The sequence below is a fragment of the Lygodium microphyllum genome, chromosome 22 (genome assembly GCF_053477565.2).
Source record: "Lygodium microphyllum isolate KBCC chromosome 22, Lygodium_microphyllum_v1.1.10, whole genome shotgun sequence".
Lineage (NCBI taxonomy): Eukaryota > Viridiplantae > Streptophyta > Polypodiopsida > Schizaeales > Lygodiaceae > Lygodium > Lygodium microphyllum.
Genome location: NC_141156.1, coordinates 33652565 through 33663609, shown reverse-complemented (window position 1 = coordinate 33663609; position 11045 = coordinate 33652565). Strand labels below are relative to the sequence as shown.

Here is an 11045-nt window from a genome sequence, read left to right as displayed (position 1 = left end):
ATTTGTTGAATGAGAAAATCAGGATGGGAATCCTAGAGCCTTCATCTGCACCATACTCAAATAGGTGGTTTACAGTTCCAAAGAAGAATGGTACTCTCCGATTTATATAGGACATGCAGCCAATAAACAGAGTTACTATCAGGAATGTTGGTATAGGTCCAGTTGTGGATGAGTTTGCAGAAGCATTTCTGGACGTGCCATCTATTCTTTAGGTGATTTGTATTCGGGATATGATTAGTTTCAGCTGGATTTGGAAAGCAGGGACATAACCACCATGAGAACTCCTATTGGGCTTGTCAGGATGTGTACCTTGCCTCAGGGTGCCACTAATTCTGTTGCGCATATGATGAATGCCATGCATAAGGTTCTTCGTGATTATATACCTCAGCTTACTATGCCTTTCTTGGATGATGTGCCCATTAAGGGGTGTGCAGAAGAAGAAAAAAATGAGAGTCTAAATGAGTAGGGATGCAGATACTTTGTGGCTGATCATATTTCAGCTTGTGAGAAGATTTTGGCCAGGTTAGAAGAAGTGAACTTGACACTTTCAGGGCAAAAATCTGTTTTTGGAGTGAATGAGGTTGTCATTGTTGGACATATGTGTGGATATTATGGCAGGAAACCCTCACCTGATAAGGTGAATGCTATAGGCAAGATTGCGGAGTATTGTTCTACCACTTCAGAGGTACGGAGATTCATTGGAGCTTGTGTGTTTTATATGATTTGGATACCTCATTTTGCACACATAGCAGATTGTTTATATCAGCTGCTTCGAAAGGGGCAGAAATTCTATTGGGATGAGAGCCACACTAGAGCCATGCGAAAATTGAAGAAGTTATTTCAGATTGCTCCTACTCTCAGGAAAGCGGATTATAATTGTGGAAGGCCTATTGTATTGACAGTTGACAATAGTCCAATTGGCATAGGTTGGGCTGTGGGTCAAGATGATGCAGATGGAAACAGGTATACTATTTGGTTTGGGGCGAAAGTCCTAAACGAGAGACAGAGGAGATATCCGCAAATCAAGAGGGAGTTACTGGGGATTGTTACGGCTCTCAAATGTGACAATGAGTACTTTATTGGAGCTTCAGTTGCGGTAGAGACAGATTGCTTACCATTGATTGGTATGATTACGAGTTGCTCTACTCCGGATATAGCCATGTTGAGATGGATTGCATACATCAAGTCATTAAATCCGAAATTTAAACACATAGCAGGGAAAGATAATCCAGTGGCAGATATGCTGTCTAGAGCCAGATATGATGATGAGGAGATGCTATTTGCAGAAGAGGATGGTGCAGAAATTTCAGCCACTATGGTTGATCATGTTTGCCATGTCTATGATATTGTGGCTTTCATAGAAGAACTCTATGTTGGAGATTGGTTGCAGATTGGCAAGTACCTTAGTACACTAAGCAAAAGAGATGAATGGACAAATGAAGAATTCAAGAAAATCAGAAGGAAAGCCTATGGTTATTTTCTCAAGGACGGATTTCTTTGGAAACATCCGAAGAAAAGAGGTGGATTACCTTTGCGGGTTGTCTGCGATAGAGAGACACAGTTACAGGTGATGAGGGAGTTTCATGAGAGTCCTTGGGCTAGTCATAGAGGAGTGTGGGCTACTTATGAGAAAATCAAGGAGAAATATTGGTGGAAAGGCATGTATAGAGATGTTTCTCACTTTGTTGAGACTTGCAGGGACAGCCAGATGTATTCGGTAGTGCGTCATCGAGATGAGCTTCAACCGACCTATCCGCTATTATAAGTGGGTAGTTGACTTGGTTACTATGCCTATGGGTCTATGGCAGATGAGATATATTGTTTTGGCTAGAGAGGATCTTACCAATCATGTTGAGGGCAGATCTTTGAGAACGAAGACCACTAGTGTAGTGTGTAAGTTCTTATTGGAAGAAATTTTCTGCAGGTATGGCTGTGTGGGTAAGATCACTGCGGATCGCGGTGAATCGGATGCAGATGAAGCTAGGGAGTTTTTCTCTCAGCTAGGAATCAAGTTGGCTCTAACCACAGCATACAATCCAGAGGGAAATGGGAAGAGTGAAAGAGGGCATCCGTCGATAGTGAAAGCATTAGCCAAAGCATGCAAAGGACGAATTGGAGAATGGCCGAGACTTCTACCATTTGCTTTGTGGGCTGATCGTACGACTCATAGTGTTACCACAGGATATATGCCTGCAGAGTTAGAGTTGATGTATGGTCAGAAACCAGTTATGCCGACTGAGACTTGTGCTTTGACTTGGTCAGTTTTACCTTGGCAGGAGGATTTGACGAGAGAGGAGGCGCTCTTAGCTCTTCGGATTCGGCAGTTGGAGAGAAGACCAGAGGATATTCAGCTAGCTATTGAGAGGTTGAAGGTTGCTAGACTAAGAAATAAGGACAGGTTTGACAGCAGGCATCGCTTGCGACCTAGAGCAATAGAAGAGGGAGACCGGGTATTAGTCTTTGATAGCAGCCTTGAAAATCAGCATACTGCACTTCGGAAGATGGTGAAAAGATGGTTTGGGCCGTACATAGTCAGACACATGTCTTTGATAATGCAACATATGAGTTGACAGAATTGGATGGGACAGTGCTTAGAGTGCTTATTGTTGGAAAAAGAATCAAGATTTTCAATAAAAGAGATGATGAAGATTATGCATTGGAAGAATTTTCAAGAGAAGAGCAACGAGAAGAAACTCCAATGGAAGAGACAGATGATATGACAGATAATCTTGTTGATATACCGGAAATGCATAATAAGAAGATTGATCTGTTTGTGGATCTTAATGATAACGATCATGGGTAGTTGGCCCATTCGGAGGATGCGCAGGATTAGAGGGGGTGGATGTGGTATTGCTGCGCATTCGAGGTGTGAAATCCACCCAAAAGTTGTGTGTGTGGGATTTGATACTTTGTACATATTTAGTTGTTGTGTTTATACTTTTGTTCTACATGGAAGAGGGTTTGGAGCAAGAGAAATTAATCAATAATGCTCTGGTTGACATGTATGCCAGATCTGGTATGCTTGGAAAATCCCAAGAAGTATTTGACAATATGTCAGATCAAGATGTCGTATCCTGGACGACACTTATGATAGGATATGCAGAACATGGACCATTTGTCAAGGCACTTGCTTTTTATCATCACATGCGATTAGAGGGTGTCTGTCCAGATATTGTCAGTATTGCTTGTGCCTTGAAAGCTTTTATGTGCATGAAAGATTTGAGATATGTTGAACATGGATTTCACTAAAGAACAGACTAGTGGAAGCAACTTTGAAGCTCAAAAAGGGCGATCCATTATCCAAATCCTCCTAATCCTGACAAAGTTTTATATCTTAACAAGATTGAGGCTCCTGTGCTGAAAGTTGAAAGAGGAGTACCACTTACATTCTCCATCCAAGCAGGACATGATGTAGCTTTTTGCATCACCAGTGACCCTGTTGGAGGTCCATCTGTTGCAAATGCAACTCTATTTGCAGGAGGACCAAATGCACATGGAGTACCTGCAAGCCCATATGAACTAAAGTGGCAGCCTGATCGTCTGACGCCTAATGAGGTCTTTTATCAGTCCTACTTTCATAAGAAGATGAGCTGGAAGGTCCAGGTTGTAGATGGGGGCTTAGCTGATATGTATAACAGTAGTGCTTTTCTTGCTGATCACATGGTAGCCTTGTTCTGGATATTGACAGACTCAGGGATCTCATTTGCAGTACAAGCACAGAAGAAAAGTGGTTATGTTGCGATAGGATTTGGAGAAAAAAATGGTAAATACATTTGCATATGTGGGTTGGTTGGAAACGGATGTTTGCCATGTCTCTACATACTGGATAGATGGTAAAGAACCATCTAGCATTCATCCCACGAAAGAAAATCTAACGGATGTCACATGTATGCAGCAAAATGGTGTGCTGACATTTCAATTCAGCAGGCCAATAGACCCTGATTGTAGTGGACGTTCAGAATGTAGGAACTGTAAAATATTACACGGCGCAGCGAACAGAATCTGAGAAAGAGATAGAGAGTACACAACAGATAAGAGGAGAATCAGTAAAATTCTTTAACTCCAAACAACTGATACAAAGATGGCTCTGTCCACCCGTGCGCTTCCACTGTGTGAAGCTTAGATGGCGATCTAGACAGAAGATAGGTGAAGAGCTTAAGGCTAGCTGGAACAACAACTCTGACTGGGTGAAAGATGAGTGTGAGATGGCTGCGAAGGGGTTTAGCTTTTATAGCCCGCGAAGGTCGTTAGGTCGGCCTGCTGACCGACCTACCATATGAGCCTCCACTAGTCGGCCAGGGAATATTCCAGGGAATATTCCCTTTACCATCGGGCCGGGGGCGCTGCCCCCAGACCCCCGCCAGGGGGGCCGCTGGCCCCCCTGGGACCCCCCAGCCAGGGGCCGCTTCCGCGGCCCCCGGACCCCACAATAGGGGCCCCTTTTAACTCCCTTACCACGCAACTCAATGCAATGTGCCTCGAGTTGCTACCAGCTTAACCACTCCATCTAACCCAAAGATTAGACCCACAACAGTCACCTTTTTGCCATCCGGTCACATAGACCTCATCTGATATACAAGTCAGGACTCAACCAATGTCCGGGCTCACATTTGGCTTCTCCTCATAATGGGGGCCTTACAACTTTGAGCACCATGGATCATTGGTAGCACCTAATGAGGGTGGGGCATTGATCATATCTAACACCCCCCCTCAATGTCCACCCATAGGTGAACTATCTCCTCGGCCCAATGCCGAGTCTCTGAAGATGAACTTGAAGCAGATCCTTCGTAAGTGCTTTGGTGAAGATATCTGCTCCATTCTCCTCTGTTGGACAGTAGACCAATTCCACTATCCCATCCTCCATCAAATCACGCACATAGTGATACTGGATCTCTATATGTTTGGTGCGTGCATGAAACACTGGATTTTTGGCAATGGCGATGCAACTCTGATTGTCACATCTCAGCACAGTTGGTTCTTCATCCTGCACTCCCATATGCCATAGAATCCTTCTCAACCATACGGCCTCACATGCAGCAAAACAAGCTGCCTTGTACTCTGCTTCGGTAGAAGACAATGCCACTGTTGGTTGCTTCTTACTAATCCAAGAGAAAATTCCTGAACCCAAAGAGAAACAATAACCAGAAACTGACTTCCTGGAATCAATGTCTCCTGCCCAATCTGAGTCACAGTTCCCCACAAGAGAAGTTCCGAAACTGTATGTGATACCATAGTCAAGAGTTTTCTTCAAGTATCTGAGCACCCGCATCCCAGCCTTCCAATGACTCTCATGAGGTTTGTTTGAGAACCTGCTCAAAACACCAACAGCAAAACTGATATCTGGTCTGGTGTTACACAAGTAGATTAGACTGCCGACCAACCTCCTATACCTCCCAATGTCTGCTAGTGCTGATGTATCCTCAACGGATAACTTTACATTCACCTCCATAGGTGTAGCTATCTCCTTGCACTCGGTCATGCCAAATGCCTTCAAGATCTCCCATGCATACTTCTTCTGAGAGATGAAGATCTTTCCTGGCTCTTGCCAGACTTCAATCCCCAAACAATAGTGCAGCAAGCCCAAGTCTGTCATTTCAAACTCAAAACTCAAAGCCTTTCAAGTTTGGTTGATCATATCTTCATAGTCACCTGTAATAAGAAGGTCGTCCACATATAGGACAATCACTGCAGACTTTTTACCATCCCTGTAAACATACAAGTTAGCATCTGAGGCACATCTTTTGAAGTTTAGGTTTAAAAAGAACCTATCTATCCGTTGGTACCATGCTCTGGGGGCTTGTTTCAGCCCATACAATGCCTTCTTCAGTTTACACACTTTGTTCTCAGAATGGGGGGCCTCAAACCCTGGTGGCTGAGCCACGTACACCTCCTCCTTGAGGTCACCATTTAAGAACGCTGACTTAACATCCATTTGGTACACTGGCCACTTCTTGTGGGCAGCCACTGCAAGTACCGTGCGAATAGTGGTCATTCTGGCAGTTGGGGCAAATGACTCTTGAAAATCAAACCCTTCAACTTGTGAAAATCCTTGGGCAACCAGTCTAGCTTTGTACTTTTCTAAGGTACCATCAGCCTTGTACTTTACCTTCCAGATCCACTTGGTGCCAATAATCTTCCGCTTTGCTGGCCGATCCACTAGCTCCCAAGTGTCATTCTTCATTATGCTGTCATACTCCGCCTGCATAGCAGCCTTCCATGATGGATCTGCAAGTGCTTCTTCTAAGTCAGTTGGCTCCTTTACTTCTCTCATAATCTCAACCATCAAGGCCATGTTGACTATGTGAGCAGAAGCCCTCCTTTGCTCCTCTATTCTCTGAGACCTCCTTGGTCCGTCTGCCTTCTCCTCAACAGATGCAGGCATAGGATTATTGTGGTCATAGAGCTGCTTCACCCAGCACGGCAATGGCTTTTCCGGTGGGGTGATGTCAGGTTGGTGAACTTTTTCCTCATCATCTGAAGATGATGCTTCCTCCTCCTTAAGGATAGGGATAGCTCTCGGGACAGGTTCATAGTGGACTACTTCTTCGCTTGATGATAAAGTGGAAGACCTTGCCTTCTCCTCCTCCACTGTATGCGGCTCCTCCTTGAACACCACATCACGGCTCGCGATGATCTTCTTTGCCTCTTGGTCATATAACTTGTAAGCCTTCTGCTCATCACTATAACCGAAGAAGATACATTTTCTGCTTTTTGGTTGTAACTTGTTTCTCTTCTCATCTGGAACATGTGCATAACATTCACATCCAAAAATTCTGAAATGTGAAACAGATGGTTTCTTACCAGTGTAAGCCTCATGAGGTGTTTTTCCCTTGAGAGCCTTTGTGTAGCTCCGATTTAGAATGTAGACTGCAGTATTAACAGCTTCAGCCCAAAAATGGTTAGGCAATCCCTTGCCCTTTAGCATGCATCTTGCCATCTCCACAATGGTACGATTCCTGCGTTCCACAACACCATTCTGCTGAGGTGTGTGAGGCGTTGTCAATTGACGCTTGATACCTTTGCTCTTGCAAAAGCCTTCAAACTCCTTTGAGTTGAACTCACCACCACCATCTGTTCTAAATTTCTTCACACTTTTCCCTGTTTCATTCTCAACAAGTATTAGCCATTCTTTAAACTTACCAAAAGCTTGAGCCTTATCACGAAGGAAGTACACCCACATCTTCCTACTGTAGTCGTCGACAATCAACATAAAATAAGAAGATCCCCCCAAGGCCTGTGTAGGCATCTTACCACACAAGTCAGCATGCACCAACTCTAGAGGAGCATGTGCTCTATTCTTGCTTTCTTGTGGAAATGCCTTTCTCTGTTGCTTGCCCATCATACAAGCTTCACATGGTTCCTTCAATTCAGTTATTGTAGGTAGGTGAGCAACCATACCTTGCTTTTGCATCTCCTTCAATACTGCAAATCCGATGTGTCCAAACCTTTCATGCCAAAGCTTACTTGTGCCCACTCCAGCGGTGGCTGTAAGAGCACTTAGCTCATACAGGTTGTTCCTTCTTTCTCCTTTGCCAACAATTGTGCCATCACTATCAATAATTTCTGCACCTGTCTTCTTGAACCTCACTTCATGACCAAGATCAGTTATGGCAGCAACTGATAAGAGATTTCTCCTGATTTCGGGAACATACAACACATTTGAAAGCTTTTTGACTTCACCATTTGCAGCAACAAAAGAAATAGTACCTGTGCCCGCAGCAGGGCATTTAGCATCATTTCCAACCGTCACAGTGATGGATTCTTGTAGAGGCTGCATAGAACTGTATAGACCTTTCTTGTTGGTCATGTGACGGGAGGCCCCACTATCCAACACCCAAGAGTCAGTGGTAGATTCTTCTTGCGCCGAGGAGCACACTTCCTCAATGGTCGCCATGAATAATTCCAACTCTGCTTCAGCCGTATTGGCTGTCTCTTTCCCTTTACTTTTAAGGGTACCATTCTTTTCATCTGCCTTCTTGACACGACAATCTGCAATTGCATGTCCTTTCTTCTTACAGTAGAAGCACTCTCCTTGAAACTTCTTCTTGCCGCCCTTCTTCTTTTTGTCACCATCATTTTTGGTGGAGGAAACACCTTTGCCTTTTGCATTGGCAGAGAATGCAGCATCTCCATTGTTGCTTCCTTCTCGGGCTTTCAGCCTCAACTCCTCCTCCATTAATAATGCACAAAACTCCTCAAAAGTCAAAGCTTGAGGTCTCACCTGAGTATTAAGGGCAGTTACTAGTCCATCAAACTTTTGTGGACAAATCCGAAGACACCTCCGAGCTAGCTCTTCGCTAGTCTTTTGTATCCCAGCGCCAGCCATCTGGTCACGCAGATTCTTAATCCGAGTGATGAATGCTTCAACCGTCTCTCCTTCAGCAAACTTCTCCGCTGCTAGTTGATTCTCCAAGTTTTGAATCCTTGTTTGGTTTCGTGTTTCATACTGACTCCTTAGTACATTCCAAGCCTCTGACGCTTTGGTTGTATGCTGAATCAGAGTCAAAACACTGTCAGAACAGCTTGTAACTAAGGCACACAATGCATCTGCATTCCTTCGTTTCCAAGCTCGTAGAAGATCTGCATTCGGAGGAATCATCACACTAGGATTTGATGGGTCGGGGGTAGGCTGTGGTTCTGCGTCAGTCCCCAGCACAGTCTCCAGAAGCTCATAAGAATCAAGGATAGTAGTAATTTTGAACTTCCACAAGGTGTAGTTTGTACCATCTAACTTGCCTTCGCTGAAGGTTGGTGGACGAATCCTCAGTGTTTGAATAGCCGGTACAGCAGCACCACCTCCTGCACCGCTTCCTGATGCGCCAGAACTGCTTCCCGGAGTCAACATCGTTTCTCTTTGCTGTTGAAGCCTTTGCCTCTTGCACTCTCTCCGATCTCTAGAGCCCCCTGGGCTCTGATACCATGTAAAATATTACACGGCGCAGCGAACAGAATCTGAGAAAGAGATAGAGAGTACACAACAGATAAGAGGAGAATCAGTAAAATTCTTTAACTCCAAACAACTGATACAAAGATGGCTCTGTCCACCCGTGCGCTTCCACTGTGTGAAGCTTAGATGGCGATCTAGATAGAAGATAGGTGAAGAGCTTAAGGCTAGCTGGAACAACAACTCTGACTGGGTGAAAGATGAGTGTAAGATGGCTGCGAAGGGGTTTAGCTTTTATAGCCCGCGAAGGTCGTTAGGTCGGCCTGCTGACCGACCTACCATATGAGCCTCCACTAGTCGGCCAGGGAATATTCCAGGGAATATTCCCTTTACCATCGGGCCGGGGGCGCTGCCCCCGGACCCCCGCCAGGGGGGCCGCTGGCCCCCCTGGGACCCCCCAGCCAGGGGCCGCTTCCGCGGCCCCCGGACCCCACAATAGGGGCCCCTTTTAACTCCCTTACCACGCAACTCAATGCAATGTGCCTCGAGTTGCTACCAGCTTAACCACTCCATCTAACCCAAAGATTAGACCCACAACAGTCACCTTTTTGCCATCCGGTCACATAGACCTCATCTGATATACAAGTCAGGACTCAACCAATGTCCGGGCTCACATTTGGCTTCTCCTCATAATGGGGGCCTTACAACTTTGAGCACCATGGATCATTGGTAGCACCTAATGAGGGTGGGGCATTGATCATATCTAACAGAACATCATAGACCCATTGATTCCACTCAAAGTACTATGGGCCTTGGGAACACAATGGAAAGCTGATCAGCTCACAGACAGGAACATGCATTCATTGAGCAGCAGCAAGTACATGTCTATCTATTTGACGAAGGGGTTAGCTGAAAGCAGAACATGAGTTAAGACCTGTATTGGCAGTCCATGGATTCATCATGTTTTTGGCCTGGGCTCTACTATTTCTAGGTGGAGTCTTGGCTGCAAGGTATCTGAAACATCTAAAGGATGATGGTTGGTACCAGATCCACGTTTACTCATAGTATTCAGGGGTTGCAGTGATGCTGCTAGGTGTGCTATTCGCTGTAGCTGAGCTTCGTGATTTCCATCTTCATTCTTGGCACGTGAAATTTGGCTTATCAGTAATTATTCTTGCTTGTTGGCAACCTCTGAATGCATTTTTCCGTTCAAAAAAAAAATCAGCCAATAGCAGCGAATGAACATCAAGGAAAAGGCTCATCTGGATGTGGGATGCAGATTTCTACATCAAAGTTGATGATGATGTTCATGTAAATCTTGGCCTGCTTGGGTCAGCCTTAGCAAAACAGAGAGCCAAGCCTCGTGTGTATATAGGGTGTATGAAAACTGGACCAGTTCAGGAAGCTTTTCTAGTGGGGAGAAAATCCAATTTTGGGGCTGCTTTACTAGTCGGAAGGGGAGAAAAAGCAAGAGAAAAAAACAGGCAGAAAAAGGAGGAGCTTTTACGAGAGCAGGGAATCAAGGGTGCAGAGGAAGAAAAAGATGGTTCATCTGAATTGGATTCCTGGGCCACACCAAGAGGGGGAAAAATAGAACGAAGCTGAAGGAGAAACCGAGAGAAGCAACGATGAAGTGACGAAGAAGAGCTCTGAAGACAACGCTGAAGGTGATGACGACGACCTCTGAAGATGAAGCCGACGGCATCAGCAAACATGACTGTAGGAAGGTGCCGCAATTGAAGAGCTGAATCATGATGCAATTGAAGAGCCGAATCATGACACAATTGAAGAGTCAAATCTCCTATGTAGTCTCCATCCTGACAACGATTGATGGCGTCTCTGTTGATGCCTTAGAAGTATAAGAAGCTGCACTTCGCAGAATAGCAGTTGATGTTGGAGATCAAAGATTTGATGTGACAATCCAACTCACTGTCTACGCCATCAACATTTGCAAAGGCTACCAAGTTGAAATGTAGTGCTGCTGCAAAAGAGAAAGTAATGCAGTCTAGGGAGGGGCTCTTGGAAGGTACGCCCGTGGCTACTGCTGGCCCCTGCTGATGCTTCTCTATCCTTTGTATGCATCAATCCAGGTCATCGAAAGTGAGTCGATAGAGGATGATCAACAGTGGCTCACATACTGGATCCCGTACTCTTCCTTGAC

At 45.1% G+C, this 11045-nt stretch overlaps 1 pseudogene; it reads left to right on the top strand.

Annotated features, from left to right (window-relative positions):
- The first annotated feature begins 3051 nt into the window (after positions 1 to 3051).
- Positions 3052 to 10126, top strand: LOC148017010 (cytochrome b561, DM13 and DOMON domain-containing protein At5g54830-like; annotated as a pseudogene).
- The last annotated feature ends 919 nt before the right edge of the window (positions 10127 to 11045 follow it).